This window comes from Rhinoderma darwinii, chromosome 5 (genome assembly GCF_050947455.1).
Source record: "Rhinoderma darwinii isolate aRhiDar2 chromosome 5, aRhiDar2.hap1, whole genome shotgun sequence".
In the NCBI taxonomy this organism is placed as follows: Eukaryota; Metazoa; Chordata; class Amphibia; order Anura; family Rhinodermatidae; genus Rhinoderma; species Rhinoderma darwinii.
This window is the reverse complement of record NC_134691.1, coordinates 274,468,585-274,495,833: the sequence shown is the minus strand read 5'-3', so window position 1 is coordinate 274,495,833 and position 27,249 is coordinate 274,468,585.

Here is a 27,249-nt window from a genome sequence, read left to right as displayed (position 1 = left end):
CTAAAATGATTTTCGCAAAAAAAAAAAAAAAAAAGGTGCAACTTAGGCCAGAATTCTGGTGCAACACAAATAGTAAATCCGCCAAGATGTGTTGACCTGCTGGTACCTCCAGTGATCTTCTGTAATCTGTGCGGAAAGCTGTCAATAACTGTTAAATTGAGTCTGTCACCAGAAATTGGCCCGTAAAAGCAGCAACACAGTAAAGCCCCGTTCACAAAGAGTTTTTTTGCAGGGTGAATATTCTGCCTGGAATTATCAGCTCAGTTTTTTTTTAAGTGGTTTTGCACCACAGGCGTTTTTTGACGTTTTTTTACCCATATGAGTTTAACCCTCGTCAGTTCTCCTGCACTTTGTCAGCAAAATCTTTCCGGGTCTGCCTACCAGCTGGCTATACATCTCATTCTACAGGAACACCAATCCTAAGACTTAAAGGGTCACAGGTCCATTTTTTTCTTTACCCTTCTGCCCGGTTCTGTTTGCATCAGAGGGGATCTGTTGTACTTAACTAAGGCCTCACCTAGATATAGGCCCACAATTCGCTTAGGGTCTCTCCCCTCTCTTACTATGCTCATATGACTGCGTTATGTAAGATAACATTACTGAACTCTGCAACTCTTCGCACTTTATTAGCTACATAGAATCTGAAAATGGAGGAAGGGTGTTCCTTGAAATCCATACTAAAGGTACCTTTGACAAATCTGTTAGGAAATCAACAACTTCAAGCTCTGTACCTGGCATATCATCACAACCTTCTAAAGGTGCCCCATCCTGTTTAAAAGATGACTCAGAAGGAGAGCTCAGTTATGAGGAAGATTCTCTTTTCAACAACAAGATGCACATCTCATGCTCGTTCCTATAAGGGGCCCTAGCGAGGGCACTAGACCCGATTGCTCCGGATCTTTAAAAGATCAAACAAGATATAAGGCACATAGGTTTCCGAGTTGAGGCGCTTGGAACTGATCGTACTATAGCCACTGCTCAACACTTTTAGTCCTGTCAGAAGTATCTGAACTCCATCCTTGGTTACATGAAAGATCAGGACTACAGGGCCCCCAGAAATAACCTGTGACTCAGAGGACTTCCAGAGTCATTTAAGCCAGAGACTTTAACCTTCACAGTTGAACCCATTGTCATTGGCTTGCCAGATGATAACTACCCACGGCCTAAAGAAATTGAAAGGCGCATAGATCCCCAAAATTTCAGCGAAAACCCATAGACCCCCCCCAGGATATAATTTGCCTCTTTCTGGATGTTAGAGTAAAGGAAGATATACTGAGGAAAACCAGTAGAACGGGCTTGCACACTATTGATGGACACAAACTCACAATCTTCCAAGATCTCGTTCCTATTAGGGTATGTTCACACGAGGGCGTCCGTTGCGGCTGAAATTACGGGGATGTTTCAACCTGAAAACATCCCCGTAATTTCAGCCGTACCGGCATGTGCAGGCACTTGAACGCCGCGTCAATTACGGACGTAATTGGCGCTGCTATTCATTGGAGTCAATGAATAACGGCTCCAATTACGGCCAAAGAAGTGACAGGTCACTTCTTTGACGCGGGCGTCTATTTACGCGCCGTCATTTGACAGCGGCGCGTAAATTACGCCTCGTATGAACAGACAAACGTCTGCCCATTGCTTTCAATGGGCAGATGTTTGTCAGCGCTATTGAGGCGCTATTTTCGGACGTAATTCGGGGCAAAAACGCCCGAATTACGTACGTAAATAGGCCGTGTGAACATACCCTTACTCGGAATAAAAGAAGATTACAAAAAGTTCTATGATCACAAAAACTATGCTAGGGGCTAGTCAATTGCACAACTATCACTCTTTGAGCTAAGTTCCTGTACTAAACGAAAGTTTATGCTTAAATGGGAACAGGAACGGACACATTTTTCACGGAACTCTGGCGGAATGTGCTGTATTGGGCTATCAAGGGTTCCCACTGCATTGACCATGCAGAACAAAACCAGAAAATTCAGCTCAGATGGTATTCAATACCTGACAGGCTTGCTGACATCATCCCTAATTATCCAGCCACGTGCTGGCAGGGATGCAGATAAAACAATTACCAGCTCACATGTGGAAGGAAGTTTTTGATTTAATCTTAACGCTTGCAGATACTCTAATGCCTCCATCACCTTCTTTTGTGGTACTCTGTATAGGCCTCACTGATATACCCCCTGACATTAGATGGGTTTGTGGTCATGTCTTAACTGTGGCACGCAAGGTTCTGGCCACAAACAAGAAATTATATTTCTCCTCCAATGCTTCTGAGGTAACATTCTTGGTAAATAAATACATGCAACATGAACTCATTTATGTCCTGACTTGCAATTCAGGATAATGGTTCGGACACAAAGAAGGGTTTGGACGATGATGCTATACCTGAGAGTGACTGTAATATAGGATTCGCTGTGCAACTTAGCATCCGCTGTGCCCACAATGTTACCTGGCACTCTGCAATGGGTGGAGAACCCTGATTTCGACACTTTATCCGTGAACCTCAAAGACAAAATATTTACAACGCTGTTAAATGTACTGTATATGATCGATCGCGGTATACATTGTTAGTTTTTACTGTTACCTCTGTTTACTTTGGTAATTTCTTGTATCGGTGTACCTACAGATGAACTGTACTAGCATATATGGTAGTCTTCAATGTTAATATTTTATTTGTACTACGGTAATGTGAAAAAAACGATTTTGACTTGTGTATGTATGAAAAGGAAAAAAAAAATTTTCAATAAAAATGTAAGTATTAAAAAAAAATTAAACCCATTTAAATTTGAATGTTTGGAAATTTTTCTAGCGGAATATAAGAAGCACAGTACATGACAAATGCTTCCCGCTTGCATAATACATCTTCAGTATGATCAGTCAAGTGTAAGTGGTGTGGAACCTCACAAGCACACATTCATTTATTGCTAGGCAAACCCAAATCAGGCTCTTGAGGTCAAAATCTCTCTGTTCCCTATTGTGTTCAAGAGTTTGATATATAAGCTGTTCTAATCGGAGTATGATGGAAACACTAAGTGCTGACTGAAAGAAAGTGTTCAATGCATACAATAAAGTAAAAAACCATATTACTAAGTAAATGTTCTATTTTATTGAGTTTTACTGAATGTTAACCTTATTCATGCATTTTATGACGGTGTCTAACTCTTTCCTAAAGACAGGGTCTGTCAAAACTGTAAAGTTTTCCATCATCCTTACTTTTTATATAACAACTGTTGTACTTTTACTTTAGTAACAGTAAGGCCACGTTCACACGTGGCAGAATTTTTCCATGCAAATGTTGGTGCAGATTCGGGGCAATTACTCAATGAATCTGCACCAACATTTGCATATTTAATAGGTAATTCAGATGTTGCAGATATCACAGCGGACTTGCCACAGATTTCACTTTTTGCATTGCAAAGGCTGAAATCCGCCGTGAAACTCTTCTGCTTCTCCGCAACATAATGTGCGTGCTGCAGAGGGAAAATTCTGCACCGCAGCCTAATTTATGCAATGTCTGAACTAAGTTTCCTAAAATTGTATAAAAACAAACGTAAAAAACGGCTGCTGTCCGCAGTGGAATTCAACAGCAATTCTGCCATGTCTGAACGTGGACTTAGGGAACTTTTCCGCTGCAAATGTTGGTGCAGATTTGGGGCAATTACGCAACGAATCTGCACCAACATTTGAATATTTGACAGGTAATTCAGACATTGCAAATATCACAGCGGACTTGCCACAGATTTCAGTTTTTGCATTGCAAAGGCTGAAATCCGCAGTGAAATTCTGCTTCTTCTCCGCAATGGAAAGAGCATGCTGCGGAGGGAAAATTCTGCACCGCAGCCTAATTTCCGCAAAGTAATTTTCTGCAACATCTGAACTAACTTTCCTAAAAATGTATAGAAATAAATGAAAAAAACGGCCGCTGCAATTCCGCCACGTCTGAACGTGCCCTCACATTACTTTAATCCTGCATTAATAGGATCCAATAGGTGCCAGATAATCAGATGTAATAAATCAATGTTAAAACAAAACACTAAAAGGCAATTATATAGGCCATTACATGTATAATGACTCATGTGTTTTACTCATGGATGTCATTGCCGAAGGCAATTGCTTGAAATCCAATTGCATAAATAACATTTGTATTCTAAGTAGATCAATGTCTTTTTCTAAAGAGAATTGCCTATAATGCAGTTGCACAGATTGTTTTCTTTACTAATGTGCGGGCAAGAACTATAGGTCCCTTTTTCCGCCTTACTTCTAAACGATTGCCTAAATGGTAATAATGTGAATGTTTTTTAAAGAATCGATAAATGATGATGCACTACTGATGATATATACTGTAAGAATACGAGAGATCTTGGTATTCTGGCTGATGTAACCTTGATTTCCTAGGGGGTTTCTATTTAAGAATTCGTATATGTACGTGGGCAACTTTGCCAGGATATTTTCTAATTTTGCAGTTGTTAATAAAAATTGGATCTGATATCTTTTCGACCTCAATGAGTGCTATCAATTTCTTGCAGATTTTCTTTTTTGTTTTTTCTAGGTTTGTATCAAGAATGGCATCATGTAATATTTCATATACAATTATTGAGGTATTTTTAATAGTACACTTAATATATAAGCAAAACCTTACTGGTAACCTCTAAGGGTATGTGCACACGGTAGCAGGCTTTTACGTCTGAAAAGACAGACTGTTTTCAGGAGAAAACAGCTGCCTCGTTTCAGACGTAAATGCTGCTCCTCGCATTTTGCGAGGCTTCTCTGACAGCCGTAAATTTTGAGCTGCTCTTCATTGAGTTCAATGAAGAACGGCTCAAATTACGTCTGAAAGAAGTGTCCTGCACTTCTTTTGACGAGGCTGTATTTTTATATGTCGTCGTTTGACAGCTGTCAAACGACGACGCGTAAATGACAGGTCGTCTGTACAGTACGTCGGCAAACCCATTCAAATGAATGGGCAGATGTTTGCGGACGTATTGTAGCCCTATTTTCAGACGTAAAACGAGGCATAATACGCCTCGTTTACGTCTGAAAATAGGTCGTGTGAACTCAGCCTAAGATGGGTTGGCAACCATTTTTGTGCGGTGTGCCAAAAAAATAAAAAATAAATAAAAGATGAAGTACTTATAGTGCCGTGCAAACATGAAAGTTATATAAGCGCTGCCAGATATTTGTTTTTTAACTCAGAAGCTTGGAATCTTTGACACACAAAAATTTGACCGGTAATTTTTTTCATCTCTGTTTCATATACATCTGTAATTTCAATAACATATTGAAATCAATGGCACTTACAAAAAAAAAAAAGCACTGTTTCAGAGGAGAGGAGCACTATTTCAGCATCTTTAGCAAACTTTTTGGCCAGCTTGGGGGCTGCAGATAGGAGAGACTGTGGCTACTGAACTCCAGCTTAGTGATGCTGAGCACCAGGAGGGAGAGCGGCTACAGAACTCCGTCTTGGCAGCGCTGAATACCAGGAGTGGGCGGTGCTGCATTGTGTGCTTGTCAAGCACATAAAACAGCACCGCCCAGTGTTCAGCGCCGACAAACACACAACGCAGCGACGCGCTCTCTCCCAGTGTTCAGCTCTGCCAATCACATAATGGAGCGCTGCTCTCTCCCTGTGTTCAGCACCCCAACGCATTCAACAGTGCTGGACATCGAAAGTGGAAAGGAAACCATGCCCCACGCGCCAGCTGTCACACAGGTTGCTGACCACTGCTCTACGAAGACAGACCAAAATAAAATGTTGAATCTGTCACTATAATGGCTCACGCACATGGCCATATTATGGCTATGTTTTGTACAGAGCCATAATAAGACTGTCATAGAGGCTCATAAGGAATCTACTGTAAGAGTATAACCAACAATAAATTGAGGCATACTATTAGACTCGGTATGAAAGAAGGCATTCTCTCCTAGAAATGTTGCTTCTTGTGGAGAATACCTACATATATTCAGATTCCTACAGAGCCTGTATGGAATTACATGGAGACCATATGGCTCAGTGCACTGGGCTCAGCTTTGAGCATGAACCCCAACTTTGAACCCCAATAATTTAATAATAGATTATTTCAGTTCTGTCATCTATTTCTGTTTTTGTGAAATTTCACAATATATTACAATTTGAGAGTACCTGACATTACCCTAGTCAATAAAAGGTTGGCTTCCTTCTATTATCCCCAGTTAACCCCTTCTTCCCCCGGCGTCAAGAAGCAATGTGCCAACCAGGATAGATTTTACAAAAAACTGTAAAAGGACAATTAAATATTTTTAAAATTAGATATATTTGTCTATTACATCGATGAACTAACCAGGATGCCCCATGGGACCAATACAAAATGTTGTGTTTTGCAACTGTCTACTTAATTTTGTATAGTGGTCACTGGTGACAATTAATGTCAAGAAAGCCTATATCAACTAATAAAGAAGAGGCAAGTACAATGGTAAGACAAATATAAATAATGAGAGTAAATACTTTTGTACTGGGTGGAAGTAGATATATGGGACTTTTTTTCTGTGTTGTTTTTATAACACAGATAAAAGCATTAGATTCTTACATTCAAACTGGAACAGTGGGGAACAGTTTTACATAATAAAGCATATTATGCTATTAGAGGAGGAATAACTGAGGACACTATAAACTATCTGCATAGAAAAAAAGACACTGTAAAATTTTTATCAGGCATTTGGTGCCATATGTTCAACTTCACTGCAATTCTTCCATGACTTAGCCTCAGGAATTATAAATTATTGACTACAGTTGTGATTACAACAGGTCTGGTTATAGGAATACTATAATTAGTTTTTGGGTTTTTTAAAACATTCAATTGGTCTAACATATATATATATATATATATATATATATATATTGTGACATCCTGGGGACCACTCAGCTCATGGGATCGCCATCTCCCAGATGAGATGGTTGGCACACATAGAAAGTTCACTCCAACTCCTTGAGTAAAAGGTTTAAACCAGCCGCAGCTAGCTTTATTGTCTTCACAACAGCAATCAGTGGTACAACAATAAACATACAAAATAAACCCTAGGCCGTCCGGCCTCTAACTAACACATTCAGTGTCCCTCACTACGAGACACTGAGCCTTGTGCCCAGCACCTTAAAACCTTCACAGCTTTACCTCACACGGTGGTGACTCTCACAGGATAGCATGCCTGTCTTCCCCAGACTGAGAGCCCTGTGTGAACAGCACACACCTGAATTAAAGAGCCGTCTCAGGTGAAGCCTAACTAGGCTCATCAGACAGCCCAAGACACGGACTGTCTGTATGGAGTTGAAGACGCCCTTCTCCTTCACACTCCAGCAAACCAGGCCCTATTCCAGGCTTTACACCCAAGCAATAGCAGAGAAAACCCTCTCTGCTGTACATGCTCCCTGGTTGCTTAAAACCTGAGTTTCTGCACTGTCCAGTAGCTGCATTGCTACAATATATATATATATATATATATATATATATATATATATATATATATATATATATATATATATATATATATATATATATATTTATATGCGAGTACAATATGGTAGAAAAATAAAGATCACAAAATTCCCCCTTATGGGATTAAAAAAAATAAAAATATTTTTTTACAAAAATCTGTAAAGAAGTACAAACAAAAGTGCATTTTTTCAAGAAATAAACTTTATTAAATATAAGTCTCAAAGCATAAAATAATATTCACATATTTGGTATAATCACGACCGTAACAACCTGCACAATAATTTATAATGATTGGTGTATGTTGTAAAAAAGTAAATAAGAACTGCAGTGGAACTTCCAAAGTAAAAATGAATATAAATGAAAGGCTAATATATATGTACCAAAAAATATCACCTACATAAAACACAAATTGACCCTCAAAAAACAAAGCCTCATATAGCTGTTGATAAAAAATGATAAACATTATGACTGCCAGGATGCAGAATGGGATTAAACATATAGCCAAATCAACAATACAAAAAGGAAAAAAAACGCAGCAAAAAAGCCCCAAGTGTGCTCACCCAATCTTCATTCTGGGATCTGTAGTTCCTCAAAGGAGTGCAATAGGAGAGGGGGCTTGCAGGCAGGCAAGAAATTCATTATTTTGAAGAAAGGAAATTCCTCAGCACATCCGTAGAATATATGGTATGAAAAGAGCTTATTTGGTCATCTTAAAAAAATCCATAGAGGACGCAAGTAAGGCGTTTCACAGCTTACGCATTTCGAACAGAAGTGTTCTTACTCATAACATACATAACAGATTCAGTACATGTGTTTTAACCCCTAGGCGCACCAGGACGCAACTGTACGTCCCTGCTGCCAGTGTCTTAGCGCACAAGGACGTACAGTTACTGAGTTTTTCCCGGAGCACACTGTCGGCGACAGTGTGTACCGGGAACCGGGAGGTCAGCTGTCTCCGACAGCTGACACTCCACTCTTGCTGGCCAGCGGTCCTTTGCCGCTCGTTTTGGCGAATTAACCCCTTAAATTCGGCGATCAGGTGCAATCGTCGAATTTTGGGGGTTTCTAACATATCGGCAGACCCCGGTCCGAAATCGCAGGGTTTGCCGATAGTTACTATGGCAAACGGAAGCAAAACAATGGCTTCCGGGTCTGCCATGGACGGAAGCCCATCAGGACCAACCTTCGGCTGGTCCTGATAGGCTTCTTGTCAGAGTGACAGGAAGTAACTGTGTCGTTGCCGATGGCACACTGTCGGCGACAGTGTGCATCGGGAACTTGGAGATCAGCTGTCCCCGACAGCTGACACTCCAGTGTTGCCGATCAGCGGCTCATCGCCGCTGATTTCGGCAATTAACCCGTTACATGCGGGGCTCGATTGCGATCTCCGCATGTAGCTGGTTTGTAGCGCATCAGCAGCCCCCATGCAATCGTGGGAGCTTCTGATGCTTGTGATGGCACCCGGGGGCCAGACAACGGCCCCCAGGTCTGCCATGTATGTCAGCCTATGAGGATCAGCCTCTGCTGGTCCTCATAGACCAACTGTCAGAGTGACTGTGATGTAATACTGTAATGTATTCTAGCAGCGATCAAAGCTGCAGGTCAAAAAAATTAAGTGTAAAAAGTAAAAGAAAAGTTTTCATCTTCACAGACTAATTCCACTAAATTCTGCAAAAATACTGTGGGGTCAAAATGTTAACTATACCCCTAGAAAAATGCCTTGAGGGGTGTAGTTTCCAAAATGGGGTCACTTTTGGGGGGTTTCGACTGTTTAGGTACCACACGACCTCCTCAAACCTGACAAGGTGCCTAAAATATATTCCTAAAAAAAGGAGGCCCCAAAATCCACTAGCTGCTCCTTTGCTTCTGAGGCCGGTGCTTCAATCCATTAGGACACTAGGTCCACATGTGGGGTATTTCTAAAATCTACAGAATCTGGGCAATAAATATAGAGTTGCATTTCTCTGGTAAAACCTTCTGTGTTACAGATTTTTTTTTTATTACAAATGAATTGCGGCAAAAAAAATGAAATTTGTAAATTTCACCTCTACTTTGCCTTAATTCCTGTGAAACGCCTAAAGGGTTAAAATACTTTCTGAATTTGGTTTTGAATACTATGAGGGGTGCAGTTTTCAAAATGGGGTGATTTATTGGGGGATTCTAATATATAAGGCCCTCAAAACCACTTCAGAACTGAACTAGTCCCTGAAAAAATGGCCTATTGACATTTTCTTGAAAATATGAGAAATTGCTGCTAAAGTTCTAATTTATTTTACTTTGGAAATAGGGAAAGAGGAAAAGAATTGTGGTTCCTTTTATAAATTGAAAATAATAAATTTTATTTTTATTTTAACGTTAAAATATTTTTAATAATTCTATATTTCTCAATGTAGGTCAATTATTCAGTAGTGTAGATGACCCCTTGTCCTGCATTAAAGAGAAGAATTTGTCTTTTATATGCTACTATCATATAACATTAAAGTTGGACTTGCTGAGGTGAGTATAGATCTAATGACATAGATATATTACATGTACTGTGTGAATCAGTGTTGGCTGTCAATCATTAAACATTGTATCAGTTTTGTATGCATTGATATTTCCAATGTTCTCTGTTTGTAAATAGACAAGTATTAGTTATACATTGTGTCTATTCATTTTATACTGAAATCAAACAGACACTTTATCTATTTTGTGCTTTAAACATTGTAACAGTTTTTTATGCATTGATATTTCCAATGTTCTCTGTTTGTAAATAGACTAGTATTAGTTATACATTGTGTCTATTCATTTTATACTGAAATCAAACAGACACTTTATCTATTTTTTTTGTGCTTTGCACTGTTGTTGTTAGATCATATTCTCAGGATAAATTGCAACAGTCTTTGCTGAGATTTGATTTTTATTTTTTATATTTTTTATTTTTTGTCTCTTATATAAATTATGCAGTCCAAATTTTGTTATGTTACGCTGTAATTGTGAGGAACACAGCTATTATCTCTGTATAAGACAAAAAAGGAAGAAGAAGAACAGCACAAGGACTTTATATATTTCTAGAATTGTATGCTATAAGGAGATAAGTGAACCTCAATAAAGATATAAGAGGTCTCCCCTCCAGTTTAACCCTTTGGGGTAATGGGTCTCCATTTGGAGAATCCAATAGGCTTCCTTGTTAAAGGGATGTCTCTTCCAGTCACCCCCACCCCCTAACAGGCTTCCCCACTAGCTCAATGCCATAAAACCTAAAAAATTCAAGAGAATTATTATGTTTATCAATGAAATGTTTGGCAGCCCCAGACATTTTTAAGTATTTTTTTGTTATGTCGGATATATGTTCCGCTATACGTATTTCAAGCTTTCTAGTTGTACATCCTATATAGTTTATAATACAAGAGACACATGTAATCATATAGATTACATGGTGCGTGTCACAGTTTATGCATTAATCTATTATTTGTATTTTATTGTTAGGCAAGTTAAATCTCTGATCTTCATGCTGTATTTGCAAACATTGCATCTATTACCACCACATTTGAAAAAAACTTTTTGCAAAAATATATTTTGCTGGTGATATTGGATGAAAAAAAGGACTGGGTGAAAGAATGTCACCTAAACTTTTGCCTCTTTTAGCTATTTTTTAAGATGACCAAATAAAGCTCTTTTTATACCATATAGTCTACGGATATGTGAAATGCCAAATCAACAATATTGGTTTATTTAGTAAAGACTGCCTTTATGTAAGCAAATAGTTAAAAATAACAAATTATGTCTAGTACGCAATTGGTTTATACTCCTAATTTGAGAGACATAAATACAAACAGAATCAGTTATTTATCTTTTAAAAGGGTAAGATGAGAAGCCAGTTCCTGAAAGCAACATAACTGTCATGTACAAGGTGGCCTTGCTGTAAGAAGTGTTATTCTATAACAAAGAGTTGATCTAAAGATAGAGGTGGATGGAGATGAATAGTCTTTTTAAAACTCCCTGAAGGTTTAGAACTGCCAAAAGCCTTTTGCAAAGCACTGCATTAGATGTATATCTGGTATTAAAGAGATTAAAACACCTGGGAAGCAGCAATATGAATTCTCAAAATTGTTAGATTTATCTTTCATGGCGATCATTTCTTAAATTCCAATTTTTATTAAGCATAGCCTAAATATAATATTTTAAGATAGTTTTTAATTTTATAAAATTAATTGTGTCCAAACCGCTGACAGCCTTAAATGCTCAATACGTCACACTTTATCTAAAAACTGCTTGCTACGCAACACAGTGGCAGTAATTCTGATGTATAAAAGTTTTGTACAAGTCAATTAAATGGTTTGAACAGATGAGAAAATTCCGTAACATGAAAATGGTAGATTGACTAATCATTACACTTTAAATACTTCATATTTTACACACCAATGTATACTATGCCGCACATCTAGTATTTTGAGGCACTGAGATAGCAAGGAATGGGCATACTATTTAAGTTTCCTAAGGGACCCTGTGAACAAGCCAGGAGGTGCAGGAGATGCTCTGGCATCTTACTGTTTTCTAGGCAATTGGAGCCCCCGCTCAGTCAAGATGGCTGTTTCCATAACCATGTAAACAAAATAGAATAATAAAAAAGGTGACACATTCCCTTTAATGTAACACCCAATAGTCCAGCACATTTTTCCAATACCTTATTATCTAAAATAATTTTACAAACTATATTTATTTGTCTATCTCCTATTGCTTATACAGTGTCAGTATCCGACTGGGGTAATATAGGCCCACCAGAGGAAATTATCCTATACAGAACACGAGAATGCCTACTTCTAACAGTATCCTAAACTATGGTGTTATAACTTATCACACAGATCATATCAATAATAAAATAATATATGTTATTTTTAAATCAATTATGTAAAAACGTCTCCAGAAGCAAGTGGCTGTCGCCAAATCAACCGCAGTTGGGGTTGTCTTCTGTTGGACCTTTAAGGTCCACTACTGTGTCAGAATCAGATCCCACTGGAGGATCCACATGTAGTTCGGTAGGTCAGATTGATTATATAGAGTATATAGCCAAAACATATTACACAGAATTTCTCCACATATTTCCAATGCTAACATAATCCTGGATAAAAAATAATTTATGATATTCTACACCAACCAGTTAGACTCTGATAAACAAATAGAATGACAAGAAAAGAATATGAGACGTGCACAAGAAATAATTTTTCTCTGCTTCCTTTATGAGACAAAATGAATGAGGTGAAGCTTTCCCAGCAAAGCATAGTATTGATTTGATAAGCACTTTCACAAGGAATGTGTTTGCTTTGAAATAATATACCTATGTGCCAGGACAGATAAACATTGCTGTAGCGATAAAGCGTTGCTCCAAAGTTTCGAATAAAGAAAAGAAAGCAGGCTAGAGGAGGAAAAACAAAAATATAGCAATTTGTAATAATGTGTTTTCTACTTTCTGTGGTTTTTTAAATCCAGACAAAGGGGTTTTCCCATGAAGGACATTTTGTACATATCTACAGGACATTTCATAAAGATGGCGGACCTGGGGGCCTTCATTAGGCGCCCAGGCAGCCATAGCAACAATCGCCCCCCACGTGATTGCATTGCGGGGGGGCACGATGAGCTGTTAGAGGGGGTCACCCCCCTCTTTCTAACGATTTAAATGCTGCCTTCGCTATTGATCGGAGCATTTAACGAGTTAAATGAGCGGGATCGCGCTCGAGCGCGATGCCGCTCGTTACTCTGAAGTGTCGGCTGTAACAAACAGCTGACACCCGCATCGTATGGAGCGGGTTCACTCCTTGAGCCCGCTCCATACTTCCCGTAACCGACTTTGGCGTATGGATACATCAAATGTCGGGAAGGGGTTAAAGTGGATATGTCATATATATAGCCCTGTCTGAGAGCAGCATAAACTATTGATAATTGACTTCAGCATTTTTGTCACTTATTAGATAAATAGCTGTAGTCTAGAAGAACTTACAATTTATATTTCAGGAGGACAGGGAAAGCATAAATATATGAATATCATTGGACTCAAACCATGCAGCGCAACTAGCGTGCCGCAGCTATAAAGTGTACATTTTCCTAAACTACAGAGATTTACCTACTAAGTGACAGACTGACTGAAATCAGCGTGTCTGTCCCCTTTTTATGCTAACCACAGACAGGGCAGCAAAGATATACAGTTAGGTCCAGAATTTTTTTGGACAGTGACCCAATTTTCATGATTTGGGCTCTGTATGCCACCATATTGGATTTGAAATGACACAACCGAGATACAATTGAAGTGCAGACTTTCAGGTTAATTCAAGGGGTTGAACAAAAATATCCTGTGAAACGTTTAGGAATTGCAACCATTTTTCTACACAACCTCTTCATTTCAAGGGCTCAAAAGTAATTGGACAAATTAACATTACCATACATAAAATCTTTTTTTTCAATGCTTTGTAGAGAATCCTTTGAAGGCAATGACTGCCTGAATTCTGGAACCCATGGACATCACTAAACGCTGGGTTTCCTCCTTTGTGATGCTTTGCCAGGCCTTTACGGCAGCTGCCTACAGTTGCTGCTTGTTTGCGGGACTTTCTGCCTTAAGTTTTGTCTTAAGCAAGTGAAGTGAAGTGCATGCTCGATCGGGTTGAGATCTGGTGATTGACTTAGCCATTGCAGAATATTCCACTTCTTTGCCTTAAAAAACTCCTGGGTTGCTTTCGCTGTATGTTTTGGGTCATTGTCCACCTGTACTGTAAAGCGACGTCCAATCAACCTTGCTGCATTTGGTTGAATCTGAGCAGAAATTATATTGCTGAACACCTCAGAATTCATCCGGCTGGTTCTGTCTTCGGTCACATCATCAATAAACACTAGTGACCCAGTGCCTTTGGCAGCCATGCATGCCCATGCCATCACACTGCCTCCACTATGTTTTACAGAGGATGTGGTGTGCTTTGGATCATGAGCCGTTCCAAACCTTTTCCATACATTTTTCCTCCCATCATTATGGTACAGGTAGATCTTAGTTTCATCTGTCCAAAGAATTCTGTTCCAGAACTGGGCGGCTTCTTTAGATGTTGTTTGCAAAGTCTAATCTGGCTTTTCTATTTTTGAGGCTGATTAATGGTTTGCACCGTGTGGTGAACCCTCTGTATTTGCTCTCATGAAGTCTTCTCTTTATGGTAGACAAATAGGGGAAAAAACAACAAAGCGCACATAGTGCATGAAACGGTATAAAAGTTGGGTGTGTGCTCGGTTCAAGTTATGCTGACCTTGTGCAGTTATGCTTGTAACATAACATCCAGTGAAGCAGGATCAAAAAAAGCCTCTAGGGTGTAGTAGTTTGGGTTCGGTTGCAGCCTGAGAACCGGTTTGAGAGCTTGGCAGAAGCCTCAATATTGAAGTAGCAAGAGTATGAGAACAAGACGATGTCTCTCTGGCGCAGCTGATCAGTGAATTATCCACAGGTTTCCTGTACTGAATGAAATAAACCCTTTTTTTCACTTACCTTGTCTTCATGACCGAGACGAATAAACCACTCCAACTGTGGATAATTCACTGATCGGCTGCGCCATAGAGACATCCGTCTTGTTCTCATACTCTTGCTACTTTTCTTTATGGTAGACTTAGATACTGATACTTGGGTAGATGTTGTGAAGGGGTTTTTCTTCACCATGGAAAGGATTCTGTGATCATTGTATTCTGTGGACGTCCAGGCCTTTTGGAGTTTACAAGATCACCAGTTTGCTCTTTTTTTTCAAGAATTTACCAAACTGTTGATTTGGCCACTACTAAACTTTGTGCTATCTCCATGATGGATTTCTTCATTTATTTCAGCCTAATGATGGTCTGTTTCACTTGCATTGAGAGCTCCTTTGAACTCATGTTGTGGGTTCACAGCAACAGTTTCTAAATGCAAATGCCACACCTGGAATCAACTCCAGACTTTTTACCTGCTTAATTGATGATGGATCAACGAGGGAATAGCCCATGCAGCCCATTAAGTAGCTTTTGAGTTAATTGCCCAATTACTTTTGGTCCCCTGAAAAAGAGGCAGCTGCATATTAAAGAGCTGTAATTCCTAAACCCTTCCTTAAATTAGGATGTGAATACCCTCAAATTAAAGCTGAGAGTCTGCACTTTAAGCCCATATTGATTGTATAACTGTATATTCAATATGTTTTGGTAAACAGCTAAAATAGCAAAACTTGTGTCACTGTCCAAATAATTCTGGACCTAACTGTATGACATATCCACTTTTAGCAGCATAGTACGGTGACAGATCTGCATTAACCTCTATCCGCATGAGTAAGTAACTATACGTCGTCGCAGGAGGTTACTTCCCGCACGAGAACGTATAGTTACTGAGTTGTTTCTGGTGCACATTGTCGCCGACAGCTGACACTCCACTCTTGCCAGCCAGCGGTCCTTTTTCTGCTGATTTGGCCGAATTAACCCCTTAAATGCGGCGATCGGTTGCAATCGCCGCATTTTAGAGGTTTCTAGCATATCGGGAGACCTCGGTCCGAAATCGCGGGATTTGCCGATAGTTAGCATGGCAAACGGAAGCCAAACAATGGCCTCCGTGTCTGCCATGGACGGAAGCCCATCAGGACCAACCTTCGACTGGTCCTGATAGGCTTCCTGTCAGAGTGACAGGAAGTCAATGTGTCGTTCCCGATGCACACTGTCGGCAACAAGATGTGCATCGGGAACTGGGAGGTCAGCCTTCCCCGACAGCTGACACTCCAGTGTTGCCGATCAGCGGCTCATCACCGCTGATTTTGGCAATTAACCCGTTAAATGCGGCGCTCGATTGCGATTGTCACATTTAGGGGGTTTGTAGCACATCAGCAGCCCCCATGCAATTGTGGGGGTTGCTGATGCTTGTGATTGCATCTGGAGGCCAGGCAACGGCCTCCGGGACTGCCATGTATGGGAGCCTATGAGGACCAGCCTCTGGCTGGCCCTCGTAGACTTACTGTCAGAGTGACTGTGACGTCACACTGACAGTTGTAATACATTAAACTACTAGGTAGTGTAATGTATTCTAGCAGTGATCAGAGCTGCAGGTAAAAAAAAATAAAGTGTAAAAAGTAAATAAAAAAGTTAATAAAAATGTTTTATAAAAGTGTAAAAATAAAAGTATTTGTTTTCCTATAATAAGTAATTTATTATAGGAAAAAAAACGTTAAAAAAAGTACACATATCACCGCGTTCGTAACGAAGCAAACTATGAAACTATAATGTTATTTTTTTCGCACGGTGAACGCCGCAAACAAAATAGACGGAAAACTATGTCAGCATCGCTATTTTTTGGTCACCACCCCTCTCAATATATAGAATAAAAAGTGATCAAAACATTACATTTACCCCAAAATAGTACCAATAAAAACTACAACCCGTCCCGCAAAAAACAGAAAAGCTCCCACAGCTTTTTTGACTAAAAAATAAAAAAGTTACAGCACAGAATATGGTGTCTCAGAAAATAAATTATTTTATAGAAACGTAATTTTATTGTGCAAATGCTGCAAAACTGAAAAAAAAACCTTTATACATATGGTATTGCCGTAATCGTACCAAGCCACAGAATAAAGTAAAGTATTGTGCGCGGTGAACACTGTAAGAAATAAAGAATTTAAAATGCCAAAATCGCAGTTTTTTTGGTCACCTTAGCGCTAAAAAAGATGTAATAAAAATTGATCAGGAAGATGTACCAATAAAATGGTACTAATAAAAGCTACAGCTCGTCCCACCAAAAATAAGCCCTCAAACCGCTCAATCGACCAAAAAATAAAAAAGTTCTGGATGTCAGAATGTAATGATACAAAACAATTCCTTGTTTTTAACAAATAGTCTTTTCTTTGTAAAAGTAGTAAAATATAAAAAAAACTATATAAATTTGGTATCACCGTAATTGTATTGAGACGCAGAATAAAACTATAGTTGTCGTTTTTATCGCACGGTGAAACAAAACCCCAAAAACAATGGAGGAATCACAGTTTTTTTCCAATTTTAGTCCGCGAGTTATTTTTTTTTCAGTTTCCCAGTACATTTTATGGTACTATAAATGGTGTTAATATAAACTACAACTCTTCCCGCAAAAAATAAGCCCTCACACCGCTCTATTGATGGAAAAACAAAAAAATTATGGCTCTTGGAAGGCGGGGAATGAAAAACTAAAATGAAAAAGCAAAAATGGATCAGTCCTGAAAGGGTTAATTAATTTCTAATAAAAAAAAATTATGACTACATATGGGGTATTGCCGTAATCGGGAGAAATTGCTTTACAAATGCTGGGGTGCTTTTCCTCTTTTATCCCTTGTGAAAATTAAAAAATTAAACATTTTATTGGACAAAAATTTTGATATTCATTTTCACAGCCTAATTCCACTAAATTCTACAAAAAACCTGTGGGTGTCAAAATGCTCACTATACCCCTAGAAAAATTTCTTGAGGGTGTAGTTTCCAAAATGGGGTCACTTTTGGGGGGTTTCCACTGTTTTGGTCCCTCCGGGGCATTGCAAACCCGACATGGCACTGAAAACCAATCCAGCAAAATCTGCGCTCCAAAATCCAAAAGGCGCTGCTTCCCTTCTGAGCCCTGCAGTGGAACCAAATAGCAGTTTATTACCCCATATGGGGTATTGCCATAATCGGGAACAATCGCTTTACAAACGTTGGGGTGCTTTTTCTCCTTTATTTCTTGTAAAAATGAAAACATTTCAAACTGAGAACAGCAAATCAATACCATATTCCTGAACCAAATTATCAGCAGCTGGAGTTACAAGTCACCTGTCAGAAGTTTTTCTGTAGGTGGCCCCATATCATTACTACTTTTTCTGTACTGTAGCAACTAAGTGTTATCATAGGGACATTAAGGCCTATGGATGCCAGTCAGATCCCTTTTTTCAGCCTTTGCAAGAGAAAAGAAATCTGGATCATTGATTGGCAAAAGCACCTCCATTTTTATGTCTGCACTAGTTTCCATACATGACGTCCAATGTCCCTGAGTCTGAACTGGCAGGATACTAGGATGAAGTGATGTCATGGGGAACCATTAGAGAGGCACTTTTCACAGGATAACTGTGCACAGGAATGAGGTATTAAAATCATATTTTTTTTCATCTAAAACATGCTGAAAGGGCTTCTGTATAGAATATCATATTGGTACTGTATTTCAAACAATCGTGTGCATGAACCCAAAGCAAACACGCCATAGAGCAAGCTCATTTGGCTGCTATTGGGGCTCTTAGAGAGAGGAGCGACAACCATGGTTGTTCTATCTCTTTTGCTATTGGGTGGGGAGAAACTCTGCAGGACTTCCCTCTCCAGAGGAACTACTAGTATATTGTTTAGCAAACAATGGAGTGTGGATTTGGCCAAAGGGTCAAAGTAAGAGTGTGGTGGAGGAAATACACACCAGGACTTTCTGTCCTGATTCGCAAAACTGGGCACTATTATAAATCAAATCAAATAAATCAAATACCCTCAAATTCAAAGACATAACTGAGACATAACCCGACAATGCTATAGTAGGTGTAATGTATTAGTCAAAAACGTACTTTACGATAGAATATTTGTACCAGTAAAAGAAATGTGTTTACATATTTCATGGTTTTATGCACAATTTCATTACATTTCCTTGTAATTACATTTAGCTAATTCCACACAAACATATTAATGATCTTAATCACAACGATTCTTCATATTACACCAATAGACAAATATTCTCAAAATTAGCTGTTTCATTTTATCTGTATTACAGACAGATTAGATTCTTTCTATGGCAGTGCTTGTAAAATTCTGTATTCTTTCACACTGCTTTCATTGTTTGTGCTGCTCCTATTTGCGTAAATTTTCAAGCACCATTTAAACTATTATTTTACTCTCCGTCTTCTAACACGACCTATTTTAGACTATATAATAGTTGTAAATCACATAGTATTTAGCATTACTTATTTTCTTTGAATAATCATTATTTTTTAGAAAATGTACACTGCACTTAATTCATAATAGAAACATCAGAACTGTGTGTGTCGGATCCTGGTCTTAACCCATTCCCGACATTTGACCTATCCATACGCCAAAGTCTTGTAAGGGAAGTATGGAGCGGGCTCACGAAGTGAACCCGCTTAATACGATGCCGGTGTTGGCTGTTTGTTACAGCCGACACCTCAGAGTAACTAGCGGCATTGCGCTCGAGCGCGATCCCACTAGTTTAACTCGTTAAATGCCGCGGTCATCAGAGACTGCAGCATTTAAATCGTTAGAAAGAGGGGGGTGACCCCCTCTAACAGCTCATCGCGCCCCCCGCAATGCAATCGCGGGGGGGGGCGATGGTTGCTACGGCTGCCTGGGGGCCTAATGAAGGCCCGCAGGTCCGCCGTCTTTTTACACCTCCGGCAGGGCTTAATAATTGCCTGTCAGAATCACGATATACTGCAATACATTAGTATTGCAGTATATCGTGCAAGCAATCTAACGATCGCTGGTTGAAGTCCCCTAGGGGGACTAATAAAAAAAATTAAAATGAGTTAAATAAGGGTTTTTTTTGTGTAAAAAAAAATAAATAAAATGAAAAGTTTAAAAAAAAAACCTTTTCTCATTTTTCCCCTAGAGCATAGTAAAAAAATAAATAAATAAACATAATTGGTATTGCCGCGTCCATAAAAGTCTGAACTATTACAATATATAATTATTTAACCCGCACGGGGAACGCCGTAAAAAAAAAATTGTAAACGCCAGAATCTCTATTTTTTGGTCACCTAATCTCCCACAAAAAATGAAATAAAAAGTTATCAAACCGTCGCATTTACACCAAAATGGTATTGTTAAAAACGACAGCTTATCCCGCAAAAAATAAGCCCTCATACCACTTAATCGACGGAAAAAGAAAAAAGTTGTGGCTCTCGGAATTTGGCGACACAAAATAAATTTTCTTTTTTACACTTAGGTTTTTACTTGTAAAAGTAGTAAAATATAGAAAAGACTATACATATTTGGTATCGCCGTAGTCGTATTGACCCACAGAATAAAGTTAACATGTTGTTTTAATTGCACAGTAAATTCCGTAAAAACGGCGCGCAAAAAACCATGGAGGAATCACTGTTTTTTTCATTTTCTACCCCACAAATATTTTTTTTACAGTTTCCTAGTACATTATATAGCAAAATAAATGGTGCTACGAAAAACGACAACTTATCCTGCAAAAATCAAGCACTCATAGGACTATATTGACGGAAAAATAAAAGACGTTATGGCTTTTGGAAGGTGGGGAGGAAAAAACGAAAATGAAAATCTGAAAAAGGGCTGCGGCGGGAAGGGGTTAAAGAGGATTTACCAGAAGACTAAATAGGCTCAAGCTCTTACTTGTAGAAATTTATGAGTTCCTCATGCCGGACACAACATGGCACAGATAGTCATTGAAGTGTTTTGGAATAAAAAAAAATTACCTTTTACTTACAACAGTGCAACAGATGATGCCATGTTACAGGATTAAACTCCCCAAGAAGGAATCTAATGGATTAAAGGAATTTCACGGTATTAAATTATTAACATGTGTCCACAAACAAGCACATCTGTATGTTGGAAGTCAGATTTACAATTCTTGGTTGAAAAGTGTGACATAGTAATTGAGCCTTGCAAGCAACATAAATAGTTATATGTGAGTGAAGATAATAGACATAGAATGGCAATGCTAAATGTGTTATATGGTATACATTGAATGTCAAAATTATTGGTAAAATAGTAGAAAATTTTAGATTTATTAAGTAGAGGATAGTTAAAATCATATTGTTTAAGCTGTATACGAGGAGGTTAAGACTCATGTTTGGCCAAGAGAGTTGTTCATGGACTGACAGATATAAGATAAGCCATTTTTACTATAATCATCAAACATCCTGATCCACAGTGGCATTGCCAGTTCCTGGTCCGGGTGCCCTAGGCCTCTTAATGCCAGTGATATTCATTCAATTGTATCTGTAACCTTTCCCTCCAACTCTCCCAAGTATCTTCAGAATCTACCAGCACCCTTGCTGATCCTTCTACTTTTTGTACGTTGTTTATGGTGAAGCTTCAATATAACTTTTAAAAGGGTGAAAAGGGACGTCTCACTCTTAATATTATGTCAACTTTAATACAATATCCTTTGAACAATATCCTGCTATCTCTACAAACATGGTCAGAGGTGATCAATATAACAGATGAAATAAATGCAAATATTCAGAAACAAACTGCTTACATACATTTACCCATGCAATATTGCTGTTTATTTTGCTCAGTGGTTAGCACTATTCCCTTAGGCCCCATGCACACGAACGTATTTTTGTGGCCGCAAATATGGGGGTGAATTGCTGCCCCATTCATTTCAATGGGCCCATGCAAACGACCGTGGTTTCCATGGTCCGTGCATGGCCCAGGAGCCTGGACAGCAAAAAGAATGCACATGTCTGATTACAGCCGTGTTTTGCGGTCCAGGCTCATAGAAATTAGTGCACGCGGCCATGTGCACGGCCTGTCCGACCGACCGACCCAAAAATCACGGCCGTGCACATGGCTACGGTCGTGTGCATGAGGCCTTACAGCAGTGTGACCCTGGGTTCGAATCATACCAAGGGCAACATCTGCATGGAGTTTTGAATGTGCTTCCTGTGTTAGCATGGAGATACTCCGGTTTCATCGCTTCTTTTTTTTCCTGCTATGTTTTCAGGCAGTGACATTGATTTCTCTTAAAGAGGCTCTGTTACCACATTATAAATGCCCTATCACCTACATAATGTTATCGGCGCTGTAATGTAGATAACAGTAGTGGTTTTTATTTAGAAAAATAAATAGCTGACCACCACAGTATAATGCCCCCATAGCTGCCCCCACAGTATAATGTCCCCTTAGCTGCCCCAACAGTATATTTCCACCCATAGCTGCTACATACACTATAATGCCCCCATAAAGTATAATGTCCCCATAGCTGCCCCATACAGTAAAATGCCCCATACAGTATAATACCCCCATAGCTGCCCCATACAGTATAATGCCACATAGCTGCCCCATACAGTATAATGCCCCAATACAGTATAATGCAATCCATAGCTGCCACTTACAGTATAATGCCCCCCATAACTACCCCATACAGTATAATGCCCCCATACAGTATAATGCCCTCCATAGCTGCCACATACAGTATAATGCCCCACACAGTTTAATGTCCCCATAGCTGCACCATAGCGTATAATGCCCCCCATACAGTATAATGCCCCCATAGCTGTCCCATACAGTATAATGCCCCATAAAGTATAATGCCCCCTTAGCTGTCCCATACCCAGTATAATGCCCCCATACAGTATAATGCCCCCTCAGCAGCTACCATATGAGCCCCCGTCCCATACCCAGTATAATGCCCCCATATGTATGTACCTAATAGAAAAATAATAACATAATTAATTACCTATCCCCATTCCCACGATGGGTGGAGGATCCTTCTCCTCCTCTGCACTGTGCTGTGAGTGACTCGGCGCAGACAGGCGTGATGACATCACTAAATCGCACCTGCCTGCACCGAACCGCTCGCGACACAGTGAATGCTGGACCAAGGCTCCAGCATTGAACCCAACTGAATGTGCGTCCTGCGGACGCAGATTCAGTTGAAAGCGGGACCAGGCTTAGGTCAGGCTTAGGGGCCCAGTCGCAGTTGCGATCGTTGCGACCCCTATAGCTACGCCACTGCCTCTCTTTGAATATAAAAACGCCATTTGCTTTTCAAAAGTTTATTGGTGTTACAGCAGTTACCCAGCGATCAAAGTAAGAATTTTTTTTCAGTGATGTTAAGCTCTTTGAGAATACAATCATCTGGTCCATCTACTTTATTCACATTAATTTTTTTATAATCTCACAGCAAGAGTTTCAACCTGACAACACATTATTAAAATATACGCTTAACACATTGTTCCTTTGTATAGATGAACAGAAAAGTACTAATGGCTCCATCTTCTTGATGTCACATGTGATCAACTTATCATTTATATATTTTCTGGAGCTCAATGTGTTTCATTCTTGCAGTAAACAGCAATAACTGATGCAGCCTGCAAGTCAGGCTGATATGCTTTTACTCAAGAAATAATTTTGTACGTTTTAAAATAAATACAGGGCATCTAACTGGTTAATCGGTTTCCACCCAGTGGTTTTTTTTTTGCTTTTCTCTCACTGCAAATTCCTTTGGAGGAAAGAAATCATCTATCAGCTTCCCAGAGGATCCAAGGATCAGCTGTTTGTCCATCAGTCTTCTGATAAAGAGGAAGTTTGAACAACAGCACTATCCACAGAGCCACCAATTTGTCCTAAATGTCTTGGCTTGTTAAGGGACTGATTCATGGTAGGTAAAAAGTGGAATTTTTCAAAGTGAGAACAGCAAATCAATACCATATTCCTGAACCAAATTATCAGCAGCTGGAGTTACAAGTCACCTGTCAGAAGTTTTTCTGTAGGTGGCCCCATATCATTACTACTTTTTCTGTACTGTAGCAACTAAGTGTTATCATAGGGACATTAAGGCCTATGGATGCCAGTCAGATCCCTTTTTCCAGCCTTTGCAAGAGAAAAGAAATCTGGATCATTGATTGGTTAAAGCACCTCCATTTTTATGTCTGCACTAGTTTCCATACATGACGTCCAATGTCCCTGAGTCTGAACTGGCAGGATACTAGGATGAAGTGATGTCATGGGGAACCAGTAGAGAGGCACTTTTCACAGGATAACTGTGCACAGGAATGAGGTATTAAAATAAAAACATTTTTTCATCTAAAACATGCTGAAAGGGCTTCTGTATAGAATATCATATTGGTACTGTATTTCAAACAATCGTGTGCATGAACCCAAAGCAAACACACCATAGAGCAAGCTCATTTGGCTGCTATTGGGGCTCTTAGAGAGAGGAGTGACAACCATGGTTGTTCTATATCTTTTGCTATTGGGTGGGGAGAAACTCTGCAGGACTTCCCTCTCCAGAGGAACTACTAGTATATTGTTTAGCAAACAATGGAGTGTGGATTTGGCCAAAGGGTCAAAGTAAGAGTGTGGTGGAGGAAATACACACCAGGACTTTCTGTCCTGATTCGCAAAACTGGGCACTATTATAAATCAAATCAAATAAATCAAATACCCTAAAATTCAAAGACATAACTGAGACATAACCCGACAATGCTATAGTAGGTGTAATGTATTAGTCAAAAACGTACTTTACGATAGAACATTTGTACCAGTAAAAGAAATGTGTTTACATATTTCATGGTTTTATGCACAATTTCATTAAATTTCCTTGTAATTACATTTAGCTAATTCCACACAAACATATTAATGATCTTAATCACTACGATTCTTCATATTACACCAATAGACAAATATTCTCAAAATTAGCTCTTTCATTTTATCTGTATTACAGACAGATTAGATTCTTTCTATGGCAGTGCTTGTAAAATTCTGTATTCTTTCACACTGCTTTCATTGTTTGTGCTGCTCCTATTTGCGTAAATTTTCAAGCACCATTTAAACTATTATTTTATTCTCCGTCTTCTAACACGACCTATTTTAGACTATATAATAGTTGTAAATCACATAGTATTTAGCATTACTTATTTTCTTTGAATAATCATTATTTTTTAGAAAATGTACACTGCACTTAATTAATAATAGAAACACAATATAAACTGTAAGCATATATTAAAGGTCATTATTGGTATTAGGTTAAAGCTAAATAGCTAGAAAAATAATCTAGAGCAGGGGTTTCAAACTCGGCTGCACATGGAAAAAATGTGAAGTTGATGGGCCGCGTTACTTTCAAGTTTGATACAATACAAAATTACTGTTAATTAATTAGTTATTTGAACTACTGTAATAATACTACATTACTATAATAATACCGCTAGGTTTAAACTTACCGGAAATTTGCGAGTTTATTACACGTGCTTATTTTAACAATCCAGTTTACTAGTTAAAGTGTCGCTAAAGGCAGTCTGGCTGCTCAGTTGGCAGCGTTTGGCAGACACAAGCATGTCAAGATTGGGCAGCCCCTTTTTAGATAGGGCCACAGTGCCCTCTGTAGATAATGCCACAGTGCCCTCTGCAGATAATGCCACAGTGCCCTCTGTAGATATTGCCACACTGCCCACAGTACCCTCTGTAGATAATGCCACAGTGCCCTCTATAGATAATGCCAGAGTGCCCTCTGTAGATATTGCCACAGTGCCCTCTGTAGATAGTCCCACAACCCCCCAGATAATGCCACAGTGCCCTCTGTAGAGAATGCCATAGTGCACTCTGTAGTTAGTGTCACAGTGCCCTCTGTAGATGGTGTCACAGTGCCCTCTGTAGATAGTGCCACAGTGCCCTCTGTAGATAATGCCACAGTGCCCTCTGTAGATAATGCCACAGTGCCCTCTGTAGATAGTGCCACAGTGCCCCCTGTAGATTGTGCCACACAGCCCCCTCATAGGTAGTGCCACACAGCCTCCCCTCCCAGGTAGTGCTACACAGCCCCCCTACAAGGAGATGCCACACAGCCCCCCTCCCAGGTAGCCCCACAGACCTCTCCCAGGTAGCGCCACCCAGCCCCCCTCCCAGGTAGTGCCACACAGCTCCTACCCTTGGTAGTGCCACACAGCCCCCCTCCCTGGTATTGCCATACAGCCCCCTCCTTGGTAGTGCCACACAGCCCTTCCCTAGTAGTGCCACACAGCCCCCTCCCTGTAGCTAGCGCCTTTGGGGCTTCCTCCAGGAGTGGAATCCCCAGCCAGAGCATTGCCGATGCTCTGGACGGGGATTCCTCTCCAGGACGAACCCCTAACTTCACTGTCCATATATGGGTAGTGACGTTAGGGGCTTCTCCAGGAGCCAGAGCGTCGGCAATGGAGGACCCATTGACTTAACTGTCCGTATACTCGGCCTGCCAATCTCGCATGCACAGTGAGATCAGGAGCAGGGTAAAGGCTATAATTGATAGTTACAGCCCCGCTCTAACAGGGGAGGTCAGAGGAACTTCTAATCTCAGCTGTTTAACCCTATGAATGCCGCAATCAACCCTGTTTGTGGCATTCAAAGGGAGAGACTGAGGGGGGAGTCCACTTTGATCAAGTCAGAGAAATTCCCAGACAGCCCAGGGTCCATTGAAGGACCCTAGGGCTGTCCTACCATATTTCTTGTAGATAGGGTATACTTAGGTATGCTCTAACACCTGCTTGTGTACTATTAGTACAAAAGCTAATGTACTGGCATGTAGTGTAGATTTATGCCAGTACACTATAGTTAAAAAACCAAAATAACAAATGTAAGTCCCCTATGGGATTAAAAAAAAATTTTAAGTTAATTAAATATCAGACAAATATAATATTTATAAACTTTATTAAATATAATACATTAACATAAAATAATATGTGTAATGACATGTAATTGATTGAGAAAGGTTAAACGTGATGGACCTGTGTCTATTTTCAACCTATGTAACTATATACACATATTTGGTATTGCCATGACACAAACAACCTGTACAATACTTTTTTTTCGGCATTTCTGGCAAAAATTTATAATTAATATGGATAAATGCTTATGTATATGTGTAAAAAAAAAATGGCACCTACATAAAGTACAATTCATATCCTCATAAAGCTACATTGAACAAAAAATAAAAGAGTTATGACCCTTGCACTTACTCTTTGCCAGACTATTGAGTTTCCTGCCTCTAGTCTAGTTCATTGCTTCTTTACTCTACAAACTATTGCCTATTATTTCTATACTGAACCTA